The sequence below is a fragment of the Aquarana catesbeiana genome, linkage group LG10 (assembly GCF_042186555.1).
Source record: "Aquarana catesbeiana isolate 2022-GZ linkage group LG10, ASM4218655v1, whole genome shotgun sequence".
Classification (NCBI taxonomy): Eukaryota; Metazoa; Chordata; class Amphibia; order Anura; family Ranidae; genus Aquarana; species Aquarana catesbeiana.
This window is the reverse complement of record NC_133333.1, coordinates 47,204,926-47,219,273: the sequence shown is the minus strand read 5'-3', so window position 1 is coordinate 47,219,273 and position 14,348 is coordinate 47,204,926. Positions and strand designations below refer to the sequence as shown.

At 41.4% G+C, this 14,348-nt stretch overlaps 1 long non-coding RNA gene across 1 annotated transcript in view; it reads right to left on the bottom strand.

Moving 5' to 3' along the window:
- Positions 1–535: 535 nt before the first annotated feature.
- Positions 536–14,348, bottom strand: part of LOC141110658 (uncharacterized) — a 32,000-nt gene continuing 18,187 nt past the window's right edge. Inside the window, exons 2-4 of the long non-coding RNA XR_012236315.1 lie at positions 9,904–9,982; positions 8,429–8,573; positions 536–861 (exon numbers count right to left, since the gene is read on the bottom strand). This is a non-coding gene — a long non-coding RNA (uncharacterized lncRNA). The remainder of the gene's footprint in view (positions 862–8,428; positions 8,574–9,903; positions 9,983–14,348) is intronic.

Genomic DNA, 14,348 nt, shown 5'->3' with positions numbered 1-14,348 from the left:
GATTGTCCATGGCAACTAAAAAGCACCCCTTTACGTCAAAAGTGGTTTTAGACCAGCTAGAAAACAGCGATGGTAAATTCGAATCACATGCAGAATTGAGCGATAGAGATTCGTGGGGATATTCGTCATCAAACACTGAAACTAACGACAGCGACAATTCTGCAATTGAGCAAATTTTTGTGTTTTTGATTTGATTTCATTATTGATTACATTTTATTATTATTATATTATTTTTTGTTATTTATGGTTATTTATTATAATTTATGATTTTGTGGTTCAAACTTTATCGTACCCGGGATGTCTACTAGACTCTTGTTTGGACAGATTAAACTGAGTTATTCCTAAGAATTACAGGCCTACAATATAAAAGGCCAAATTTCCATGCGAATCAATGTACTGCTTTGAGACGCAAATATCTGACATAATCATACCACCAGGGAGGTTAAGCCCTACCTCTTTCCTTCTCATGTTTCTGTCTTTTCCTAATGTCCCTCCCCATTTTCCATTAAGGTATACACTATGACACTCTTCCTGAATACCCAATACGCATCTCAGGATATTTAGTATAAATTGTTACTTTACACGTGGCATAAGTGATACTGTATGTATTTTTTTTCATGTGTTGGAAATGGGAAAAAATGACATTAAAAATTGCACAGAAGACTTTAGGAACATTTTTTATTAGTGTGTTACGAATCTTCAAATTCTTTGAATTCTAGCTCTGCTCTGACAGAGGAGCTTGCTACAATATTTAGGGAAATACTTCATGGATTCCTGGTTCTCTCAAGGCAAGAATCAAACATTAATTTGCTTTATTTCTTGGAGAATCTGTCTTTTAATTTATTTCCAGAGAAAACATTCCTGTTGAAACAAAAAAATGACATCAAGGTTACAAATTTGGATTTTTTTTTATAATGAATCATTTGTTTCTTTTCTTTCTTATTCTTCTGTTATTACCCTTTCTACATTTGGAAAATGCCTAATACCATTTGAGATTCACAATTAACGGTACATGTGAGGGGGGGGTGAATTGTCCTGGGGGGGTGACTTGTCCTGGGGGGGTCTGTATTCCTGGAGGGGGTCTGTACAGATGGGGCTGGTTTGTGCAGGCGGGTCTGTACTGATGGAGGAGGGTCTGTACTGAGGGAGGACTATGGGGGGAGGGTGGTTAATGTCATGTTTTTCCACACCGGGTGACACCAACCCTAATGACGCCACTGGTAACTGGGGACAGCTGATGTAAGGAGGGACTCTATTGGGAATGCCTGATGTAAGGAGGGACTCTAGGGGGGGCACCTGATGTAAGGAGGGACTCTACTGGGGGCACCTGATGTAATGAGAGACTCTACTGGGGGCACCGGATGTAAGGAGGGACTCTACTGGGAATGCCTGATGTAAGGAGGGACTCTACTGGGAATGCCTGATGTAAGGAGGGATTCTACTGTGGGCACCTGATGTAAGGAGGGAATCTACTGGGGGCACCTCAAGTAAGGAGGGACTCTACTGGGGCACCTGATGTAAGACGGGACTCTACTGGGAATGCCTGATGTAAAGAGTGACTCTACTGGGAATGCCTGATGTAAGGAGGGACTCTACTGGAAATGCCTGATGTAAAGAGTGACTCTACTGGGAATGCCTGATGTAAGGAGGGACTCTACTGGGGGCACCTGATGTAAGGTGGGACTCTACTGGGTGCACCTGATGTAAGGAGGGAATCTACTGGGGGCACCTGATGTAAGGAGGGACTCTACTGGGAATGCCTGATATAAGGATGGACTCTGCTGGGGACACCTGATGGCATCTGGTGCAGGCGACGTGGCAAGTGACACACTCCGGGCTCCCACTGATTCTGCATTATGGTGAGTTGAACTATTAAATTTTATATTACAATGTAATAGAAATAATGCGCTTCAATCATCCTGACACTATAACAACCATGGTGCCGTGATGATTGAAGCGCTAACACCAGGTGTTTGGAGTATCTTTATCTGTTGATTGTTAAACTTTCTGAAACACATATATTGCTATTGTGGTGTAGGATCTGGGCCTGTTCTTTCTTTCTTTCTTTCTTTCTTTCTTTCTTTCTTTCTTTCTTTCTTTCTTTCTTTCTTTCTTTCTTTCTTTCTTTCTTTCTTTCTTTCTTTCTTTCTTTCTTTCTTTCTTTCTTTCTTTCTTTCTTTCTTTCCTCCATCCCTCATTCATCTCAGACTCGAACCACACCCCCTTTGAGCCACGCCCCCTATTTAATTTAAGCCCCGACATTTTTTTGTGGGGGGGGACTGTTTGCAGGGGGGGGGGGGGGGCATACAACATTTTGCTATGGGACCCTGTGATTTCTAGTTACGCCCCTGACCACCAGCATTGCATTTTGGAGTTCCTTAGAAGATGGTGCAATTCAAAATGGAGCAGTTTGGAAAGTCTTTGGAAATGTAAGCCCAGGTTAAAGGAATTTCCTGGGTACATGCAAGAAATTGTGGGCAAATGTAAAGGTACATCAAGACCGTAAGGCCCCTACACACGATACAAAGATCAGCCTTGGAAAATTCGTACGATGAGCTATCTGACGATTTTCGGATCGTTAGTATGGTGCTTTCGACAGCCAATTTCACTTTTTCGTCAGACAAAAGCTTGATGAACAGACTAGTAAATTTTTGACAGACGACAACATAACATTTGATTTACAGAAATCGTCACACAAAAGTCAAAAGTACAAACGGGTATGATCGGAATCAAGGAACGACCCGAGTTTGGTCTTGTAAACTACCATTCGTAATCTAGAATTAACATTCGTGACGCGGCAATTGATGAAATGTTGAAATGCAGCGCACATTCTCATCATCTTTAATGGGATAATATGGGATAATAATGAAGCTTCTTTGCTGGTGATACTGGTGTAGTTATGCCAAACGTATTTTAAAAGGCATTTGTTTTGTAGTACTATAAATAATATTAAAATTATGGCTGTTGTTTGATTTTTTGATGAAGTTACCACAACACCATTATCCCTGAGTTTTTAAGATCAAAGATACAACTATGTTGGTGTCCCTTGTTAATTTTAGATTGTGTTGTTTTAATGTAACTGCCTACTCCCAAATTGTCATTTGAAGATCAGGAATGATCTGAAAATCACGAATCAGCGCTCACCAAACTTCCACTAACACGAAATTAGCAGAAGGGGCCCAAAGGGTGGCGCTCGAGAAATAAACTTCCTCTTTATACTCTCGTAGTACGTCGAACGACAATTTTGGGATAGTTATTATGCAAGACAAAATCCTGCATATGCGCTTTTGACAAAAGTCAGACGCTCAGTTGTACGACAATCAAACCTTTTCTCAACCAGGGTTCCTCCAGAGATTGCTAGGGGGCTCCTTGAACAAAGAGCAACTTCTGCCCCTGAGTTGAGCAACCACTGACACCAATGATCTTTTAGTTATCTGTAAAGCCCCATACACACTTTTAGATTTTCTGCAGATTTTTGCCTTCAGATTTACCAAAACCATATAATATGAGGTCAAACCTTAAGAGTTTCAATTTGTATGCAATCAAGCAGGCCCTTGCACTACATGGTTTTGGTAAATCTGAAGACAAAAATCTGCAGAAAATCTAAGTGTATGGGGCCTTAGGCTCAATGCACATCTATGCATGTTGCTTTTGAGCGTTTCTACATTGCTTTTCGCGGTGCTTGCCGCGTTTTTTGAAAACACGGTTTTACCGCGATTTTACTGCAATTTGCATTTTGTGGGGTTTTTTTTTTACACTGTATATAACTGGTTGCTAAGGAGTGGGCTGGGAAGCCGGCTGTCCTTAACCACTTACCGACGGACTCATTTTGCTGCCACAACCGAGGTATCTATCTTTAGAGCCGCCGGTTCTGTTTACGATAATGGTGGTCTCTGCGGCGGACTCGCCGTGAGATCACCATTATCGGCGGCGGGAGAGGTGCCACGCCCCTCCCGACGCTCTCCCGCGCCCTCCGCCACTTACCGGAGCCGTCGGTAGCGGCGGAGGCGATCGGGACCTTTCCGTGTCTGAGTATGGAGACGAGTGAGGGGAAGATGGCCCCCACCCGTCTCCATGCCATAGGAAGGTGGAAGCGACGTCAGAACGTCACTTCCGCCCATGCGTCTTAAAGGCACATATTTCTGTTGTCATTTTTTTAAATGACTTTTTTTTTTGCATTTCAGTCCAAATATGAGATCTGAGGACTTTTTACCCCAGATCTCATATTTAAGAGGACCTGTCATGCTTTTTTTCTATTACAAGGGATGTTTACATGGATTCAGAGGGGACCCCCATGCCAAAATTTAAAAAAAAATGGCGTGGGGGTCCCCCCAAAATCCATACCAGACCCTTATCCGAGCATGCTGCCCGGCAGGTCAGAAAAAGGAGGGGATGAGCGAGCGCCCCCCACACCAAAGCACCTTGCCCCCATGTTGATGGGGACAAGGACCTATTCCCGACAACCCTTGCCCGGTGGTTGTCGGGGTCTGCGGGCGGGTTATCGGAATCTGGAACCCCCCAGATCCCGCCCCCCCATGTGAATGGGTATGGGGTACATTATACCCCTACCCATTCACTAAAAAAAGTAGTGTACTGTTAAAAATACAGTAGACAGTTTTTGACAAGTCTTTTATTAAAAATCTTCTTCTACGCTTCTTCCGCCATCTTCTCCCGCATCTTCATCCTCCGGTCTTCTCCTTCTCCCCCTGCTTCTTCTTCCACTCTTCTTCTGTCTTCTTCTTCTTCTGCTCTTCTTCTGTCTTCTTCCGCTCTTCTTCTTCCTCTGCCTCCGCTCCCGCCGATGACCCTCCTCTGATGCTGCGTCCCGCTGATCTATCGACACTGATGTCCTGCACTTCTTAAATAATGATGGGGCATGGCAATCAGATTATGTCATCCGTAGGCCACGCCCCCTTGTGACGTCACGGACCCATCATGCCCTGGGTGGTGACATCACAAGGGGGCGTGGCCTCCACAAGGGAGCGATGCCGTTTTACCGCCGGAGCCCGCACCGCCCCAGTGTGAAAGGGCTCATAAGGTGGGATTGTTTATCAGCCCCTTTCCTGAAAGAATACAGACAGCGATCACAGTACAGTTTGCTTCTGTATTCATTAATCACTGACACAAGGTAAACTATGTTTACTATTTGTCAGTTTGTGAATTAAATATATTAAACACTCTCTCTATATAGACTCCTATCTCATTCATCTACAGTGCAGCTCAGGCTGCAGAGAAAGGGACTGTCTTCAGTCCCTATTTTTCTGTCTCAAAAAAGAGACATTAGAGGTCTGTTTACACCCCTGATGTCTCCCCAAAAATGTAAAAAAAAAATTAATAAATAATAAAAATAAAATTGTACCTGTACAACAAAAAATTAAGTTGTAAAAAAACAAAACAAATACCATAGTAAGAGCCCTTTCACACGGGTTCTGTAAAGCAAGTTTGCCTGCTCAGCGATCCCCCATTCGTCTGCTTTTGGCGGGATCGGATGGTGGTGGGTGTCAACGGACAGGAAGGGGTGGGACAAATTTAAATGGTGGGGGGGTGCCGATTTTAGCCTTGCAGCACAAAACCAAAATACACCACTGGGCTCACCACCAACAAAACCTTGTTCCGAAGAAGGGTTTAACCACTTCAGCCCTGGAAGATTTTACCCCCTTCCTGTCTGACCAGAGCACTTTTTTACAATTTGGCACTGCGTTGCTTTAACTGGTAATTGCGCGGTCATGCAATGCTTTACCCAAACAAAATTTGCGTCCTTTTTTCCGACAAATAGAGCTTTCTTTTGGTGGTATTTGATCACCTCTGCGGTTTTTGCGATATAAACGAAAAAAAGACTGAACATTTTGAAAAAAAATTATATTTTCTACTTTTTTTTAGAAAAAAATACAATAAACTCAATTTTAGTCATACATTTAGGCCAAAATGCATTCAGCCACATGTCTTGAGTAAAAAAAAAAATTCAATAAGCGTATATCTATTGGTTTGCGCAAAAGTTATAGCATCTACAAACTAGGGACTAACGCAGCTTTTAGTTTATGACTGCCTATCTAATTTCTTGAGGTGCATAATAGCAGGGAAGTACAACCCCCCCCAATGACCCTATTTTGGAAAGTAGACACCCCAAGGAATTTGCTGAGAAGCATGTTGAGCACATTGAATATTTTATTTTTTAGTCACAAGTGATTGAAAAATGACAACAAAAAAAAATACACAAAGTTGTCACTGAAATGATATATTGCTCAAACATTCCATGGGCATATGTGAAATTATACCCCAAAATACATTCTGCTGCTACTCCTGAGTACAGGGATACCACATGTGTGTGGACTTTTTGGCAGTGTAGCCGCATACAGGATGCTGAAAACCAATCATCGCCTTCTACTTTCCAAAATGGGGTCATTTGGGGAGGGGGTTTGTGCTATCTTGACATTTCAGGGCCTCCAAAACTGTGATAGGTAGTGAGGAGTAAAATCACCATTTTACGCCCTTAGAAATCCTGAAACCGGTGATTGCTTTTCGGGGTCCTGTATGCGGCTAGGCTCCCAAAAAGTCCAACAGAATGTATTTTGGAGTGTAATTCCGCATATACCCATGTCATGTGTGAGCAATATATCATTTAGTGACAACTTTGTGAAAAAAAAAAAAATAATAATTTTAATGCACTAAAACACACTATATTGCCTAAATGTTTGGTATGATATAAAAAATGATCTTATGCCAAGTACTTAGTTTTCAAACACGACATGCTTTAAAATTGCGCACAACTGTGCAGCGGTGACAAACTACATACATTTTTAAAAGCCTTTACAGGTTACCACTTTAGATTTACAGAGGAGGTCTAAAATTACTGCCTTCGATCTGACGTTGGCGGTGATACCTCACATGTATTGTGCAATTGCTGTTTACCTATGACACGAGACCGATGGTTTCACCTTTGCGCGTAAGCATGGGGGGAATGGGGGGCTTTTTTTTTTCTTTGCTTTTTTTATTATTTATTTTGCTTATTTTATTTTATTTTTTTTATCATTTTTATTGTTATCACAAGGAATGTAAATATCCCCTATGTTAGCAATAGGTAGTAGTGACAGGTAGTCTTTTTAAAAAAAATTGGGGTCTATTAGACCATAGATCTCTCCTCTACCCCAAAGCATCTGACCACTCCAAGATCGGTGTGATCAGATGCTTTACAAATTTCCCAATGGCACTGTTTATATCCGGCGAAACCGAAGTAGTGAAATGGTCGTAGCTTCTGGTTTCTTAGGCCATAGAGATGATTGGAGCCACTCTGGTCTTCAATCAGCTCTATGGTCAGCTGGTGGAACCACCGGCTGCATTCTCAGGAGAGCCAGAGAAAAGATGGCGGAGGGGGGATGTTCCCTTCCACTGCTTGTAAAGGCAGTCTAACGCCTAATTAGCTTTTACATGAAAGCCGACCACTGGCTGAAAAGAATGATGCCAAGATGATATCTAAACCTGCAGGCATCATTCTGGTATAACCACTCAAAGCCCAGCAACATACCAGTACGTTGCTGGTCCTTGTTGGGCATATATTGTCATGTTCTTTTTTTTTTTTCAAGCATCCTGTGGGCTGAACAAAAAAAAGAGATTGATCGGTGGATATGCCCAACATTAGAATACCGCCCTGCATCCACCCACTTCTAATGATGGGCATACATGCACCGTTTTTTTTTTTTAACTGTGGTGGTGAAATCACCTCCTACATCGCTGGAGTCGCTGATTTACGTTTCGTGAGAGCAAAAGCTGTTGCTGTCAAGATAAATAAATCAGTACTGCAGCTGAATGGTGTACCTGAAAAGCAAACAATGGTAACAATAAAACATTAACTCAATAAAACAACAACAATCTGTGCCAAAAAAAAGGGTAAAAAATAAATGCCGAAGCATGGGGGCAATCTGCCCCTAATGCTCATGTGCTGTCTTGCACTCTCCAATAACACTATTGGGCTAAATTGTAACAAAATGTAATGCTTCTTTTTTAATTACTGAAATAAGGTTTATCTAAGCCAGCAGGCATTGGAATGGATCTTGCATGTCATTTCTTTGTACATGCAAGCCTCTTCAAGGACCACATTCCCAAGCCAAATGCAAATGGGAAAAAGATGTTGAAAGTGGTGCGATGTCATTTACACGCTTTGGGAGGCAATGGGCATTGCTTCATGGCGATAGGATGGGAGGTTGTGGACTACCAGTGGTGACCTCTGTAGTCCTAGCGCCTATATGAATTATAGGGGGGGGACTTTTGCAAACAAGATATGATCTGGTAAAGCTTTGCTTTGACTACAGCATCTATGTAACCTTGTTTTTGACTAACCTTTCAATTCTCAAAGCATGTGACTGTAGTGGTAGCAATTAGTGGTAATGGGTGGCAGTTTCCCTAAACACAGACAAAGGAAAGGGTTTGATACCTTTTGTTGGTGCCAATATCCCCATCACTTTGAAAAGTACTCTTCATAGCTTCCCCAGCTTTATCTACAATTCCTTTCAGTGACGATGCAAAAGAATCCATCATACTTTTCATTGGTGACCCACCGAATTGAGCAGAGCTGGGCCCTGAAATATAGGAAGTGATAATTAACAAGCATTATTGAAGATCTCATTTAAAATATATAGTTATGATTCAAAATTACTGACTCCAGTCAAAATTTCAGGTTACATAATCGGATTTCTTGTTTGGATTACAAGATAAAACCTGTTTGTTAAGAGCAAATAATTTTGCTTTTTTTAAAAAAACATTTTAAATCGAAAATTGAAGATAAAAAAATAAATTAAAAAAACTGCACTTGCAACATAGCAACCAATGAAACACTTCATTTGACTTTCCAAATAAATGTCACTCTTAAACCCTCTGGGTGAGCACCTGGCCATCCTATTAAAAGATGGGTATTAATATAGATTTGCCCCCTTTGCAGCTATAACCGCTTCCAATCTTCTGGGAAGGTTTCCACAAAATTTTGGTGTGAGTTGGGGGGAATTTGTGGATGTTGGATTAGGATACCTGGCTCACATTTGGTGTTCCAATTTATGTCAAACATTTTCAGTAGGGTTGTGGTCAGGGTTTTGTCCAGGCCATTCAAGTTCCAATACAACTGATATTAATCCATGACTTTATGGAGCTAGTTGTCCTTCCCCAAACTGTTGCCACATGGCTGGAAGTGCACAATTGTTTAAAATGTCCTTGTATGCTGTAGCATTAACACTTCACTGGAAACATCTGGACTCAGTCATTTATTGGAGTGTCCGAATGCTTTGGGCCATATAGTGTTTCATGTAGAGCATACAAGATTTCAATGGCCATCAGCTCTACAGAAACATGGGTAGAAGAACAATTACAAGTCAGGTACCTAGAGTATGCCACTGGACATAATGCAAGAACAGAAGTTGCCTTCATTTAATCAAACATCTTGCAATTACAACTTAATGACATGAAAAGCTCCATGTTGCACATTTTATACTTATTAGACTAAATTTGTAATATGCCTTCCATAAGCCTAGGTTCACACATATGCGGTGCTGGAAACGCAGTAATCCCTGCACATTTCCTGCACTGCATTGCAATCGCATTGTGTTTGCATTCCACTGTGGGTGTCAATTCAAAGTTAACAACGCTCCAAAAGCATCTCAAATGCAGTGCAGTTTGCCGGCACCGGAGCACATCGTACAAAACAACAATGCGGTTGCCGTGTGGGGATGCCTGCACTTCTTTGGTGCGAGGTGCTGTGATTTGAGCCTATTCAAAATAAATTGTCACAAATCGCACCACACTGAATCACATGTGAATTGCACAGGAATGCAATGTGGTTCCTGTGTGATTTACATGTGGGTTATAATGTGAACTGGGGCTAATACAACTGTATGAGGTCAATTACAAAATCTGGCATACCTGCTAACAGAGAGAGAGCAATAATCACCACAGAGAATGCAAGGATTAGCTTCATCTTCACCAGAACTAGAGATCACACCTGGAACGAAAGAGTAGAGGGTCTTCATGAAATTACTATGCAGGGTCATAAACATAATTAAAGTACAATGAAACCTTAAAGCTGATTTCTTGGCAGATGTAATAGACATAAACACCAGTCACATGATGAGGGTGGGGAAGGGACCTGTAAGTGAAAATAAAACTGCAGCAGTGACATATACTGTATAAGCTAATACTGCATCCTGTGAGCCACCACTAATGAATGGACCATACAGGTCTCAAAACCAATAACTCCATATTGAATTAGCTGCTAGCGTTACACATGTCACATAAACCATTCACAAGATCAATAAATATATATAAATACGCTGCGCTATCCAAAATATAAGATCCAGCACAAAGTGCTAAACGTGCTATACAAGATTAAATAAAGTGCTAAGTAGCAATATATGCAATATTAAAGTGATAATGTGCTTATACATGCAGTATGATAATAAAATAAAGTGGTAAATCTGCAATATATGCAATATTAAAGTGATACTGTGCATATATGTGAACCACTCTGTGATAACATATAATTATAAATAACTATGTTGTATATTGCATAAAATCAAAAATCGCAGAGAAAATGCTGATCCCAAAATAGTACAAACAAGAAATACATAACAATGAAATATATTAAAAAATATATAGAGTGCTATATATTAATGTGCCATAATTAGTGCAGTAATAAAATTAGTCCATAAGTGCTCCAACAATCCATGCGATTCAGTGAAATGCCAAAAAAGGTTGCTGTGTCCACACACAATTGCTCCCCTCTAGGTGATATCTGCTTACCTGAGGGCGTGTGACCTTGCTGTTAGGCTTGGTCAAAAACCGCCTTTGAACCACTAAAGGGTTCTATGGTGCAGCCGGGATCCTGAGTTGATCATATGTCACTGCGCTTCAAAGGATTGCGACTTTTAACCTCGATATACCAAATAGAGAGAGGGCTTCATGGTGTAGTATAAAACACTTTAATTGAACACAGTAAAATCCCATGCAGGGTACTCACATTTACATGGCGCTTCAGGGCGCCACTCTAAACAGACACAATATGTCAGGGGGATAAATTAAATTACCCCTGAGGAAGATACGTAATACCCCTTGTATCGACACGCGTTGGGGAAGGGGACAGGATGGAACGCTGGGCGGAGGACCCGATGCACACGATCAGCAAACCAGCCCGAGATCGGCCGGCTTATCACACTATATTGTGTCTGTTTAGAGTGGCGCCCTGAAGCGCCATGTAAATGTGAGTACCCTGCATGGGATTTTACTGTGTTCAATAAAAGTGTTTTATACTACACCATGAAGCCCTCTCTCTATTTGGTATATTGAGGTTAAAAGTCGCATTTCTTTGAAGCGCAGTGACATGATCAACCCAGGATCCCAGCTGCACCATAGAACCCTTTAGTGGTTCAAAGGCGTTTTTTGACCAAGCCTAACAGCAAAGTCACACGTTCCCTAAGGTGAGCAGACATCACCTAGGGGGGAGCACTTGTGTGTGGACACAGCAACCTTTTTTGGCATTTCACTGAATCGCATGGATTGTTGGAGCACTTATGGACTAATTTTATTACTGCACTAATTATGGCACATTAATATATAGCACTCTATATATTTTTTAATACATTTCATTGTTATGTATTTCTTGTTTGTATTATTTTGGGATTATCATTTTCTCTGCGATTTTTGATTTTATGCAATATACAACATAGTTATTTATAATTATATGTTATCACAGAGTGGTTCACATATATGCACAGTATCACTTTAATATTGCATATATTGCAGATTTACCACTTTATTTTATTACCATATTGCATGTATAAGCACATTATCACTTTAATATTGCATATATTGCTACTTAGCACTTTATTTAATATTGTATAGCACGTTTAGCACTTTGTGCTGGATCTTATATTTTGGATAGCGCAGCGTATTTATATATATTTAGTGACATATACTGTATGTTCCACTCACCGGCCAGACAGGGCTGAGCTGCGTGGTAGAGCTCAGGCCTTAATGGACATATATAAATGTTATCTGTGTATGTATCTGTTTTCCTGGAATTCAGCTTTAATATACTACCTGTAAATGGTCTATACCAGGGATATGTAATTAGCGGACCTCCAGGTGTTGCAGAACTACAAGTTCCATGTGGCATAGCAAGACTCTGACAGCCACAAGCATGACACCCAGAGGCAGAGGCATCATGGGACTTATAGTTTTGCAACAGCTGGAGGTCCGCTAATTGTATATTCCTGGTCTATACACTTGCCGATGTAGCACCCTCCCCTAGTTAAGCTGTTAGGCTTAATTACAGATGGAGCTACATCTGTACTGGGCAGCCTCTGTGATAACAAGAGAGACCTGGGTACATTCTCAGCGATCCCTTCATGGGTGAACGCTATACCAGGAAACCTGTTGCAAGAGGAATATACTGTACAAACTGCTATTGATGTACAACTTCTGAAAATGACAGTCATTCAGCTGTCATGTGGACCCTATGACTTCAACATTGCTGACCCACTGCCCTAAACAAGCATACAGATTAGGTATCCTGGCTTAGCGCCCTCTGACCTGCTGAGTATTAGGGCTACATTGACCCTAAAAGCATTGGACACACACATGCCTGGCTGTTTTGCAGAGCACAGTTTGAACAATCTTATAAAGAACTTAAACTGTCCCTGCACTTTGCGCTGCACTCAGCAGAACAACCAAGCACACGCCACATGGTTCAAGGAAATTTATAGGAAGCAGGTGAGCAGCTGCTCTGACTGTACTAGGCACTGTCCAATGCTGGTAGCGCCCAGGCAGCCAGTGTATTCCACATTTTTTCAGGTCTTGCTGTGAAGAAGCCTTTCTGTGTTTGGAATTTTAATCTCTTTTCCTCCAGACATAAAGATTGCCCCCTTGTCCTCTGTGATGACTTTAAAGTGAATAACTCAACATGAGTTCACTATATGGACCACTTATGCATTCATACGTGTTGATCATATCCCCCCTTAACCTCCCTGGTGGTATTCCCGAGTCTGGCTCGGGGTGAAATTTCAGAACCAAAAGCGGTAACCCCGAACCAGACTCGGGATCGCATCGCAGTATTCAGGCAAAGTAACTTACCTTGTCCCCTGGATCCTGCGATGTCTCCCCGCTGTGTCTGCGAGCTGTCATCTCGCTCGATTCACAGTGCCGAGGTCTGAGCTCCGTTCCCTGCGAGCGTTGCGACGCACGGGGACTGAGTTCGGCACCAAATTCAAAAAATTAAAAACACACAATACATACAGTACACTGTAATCTTACAGATTACAGTACTGTATAAAATAATTACACATCCCCTTTGTTCCTAGTGCTTTGTCCAGTGTCCTGCATGCAGTTTTATATTATAAAAACTGTTCTTTCTGCCTGGAAACTGGAGATTGTCCATAGCAACCAAAAAAGGTCCCTTTACATCAAAAGTGGTTTTAGACCAGCTAGAAAACAGCGATAATAAATTAGAACACTTGCAGAATTGAGCGATAGTGATTTGTGAGATCCGTCATCAAACACTAAAAGTAATGATAGCGACAATTCTGCAACTGAGCAAATTTCAGTGTTTTTGATTTGATTACATAATTGAATAATTTTTATTATTATTATATTATTATTTGTTATAATTATTTATAGTCATTTATTATATTATAATCTATGATTTTGTGTTTCAAACTTTATCATACCCGGGATGTCTACTAGTCTCTTGTTTGGACAGATTTAAGTGTGTTTATCCTAAGAATTACAGGCCTGCAATATAAAACGCCAAATTTCCATGCAAAATAATTGTACTGCTTTCAGCACCTAAAATCTGAAATAATCATACCGCCAGGGAGGTTAATCTCCTCTTCTCACAAGAGAATAAATTCAGTTCCCCTAATCTTTCCTCATAGCTGAGCTCCTCCATGCCTCTTATCAGTTTGGTTGCCCTTCTCTGCACTTTTCCAGTTCCCCGATATTCTTTTTTTGAACTGGTGCCCCCAAAACCGAAAGGCATATTCTAGATGAAGTTTCACTAATGATTGTACAGGGGCAAAATTCTATCTCTCTCTATATCTGTAGTCCATACCTGTCTTAATACAAGAAAGGACTTTGCTCGCTTTAAAAACCGCAGCTTGACATTGCATGCTATTATTAAGCTTATGAGCTACCAGAACACCCAGATCCTTCTCCACCTTTGATCCCTCAGTTGTACACCCCCCTAGTATGTATGATGCATGCGTACTCTCACCCAGGGCCGCCATCAGGGGGGGACAGCCCATACACAAGTAGGGGGCCCGGGTGTCCTGAGGGGCCCGGACCACGAGCCCCAACCCAAGCAGTCTTTAACGCAA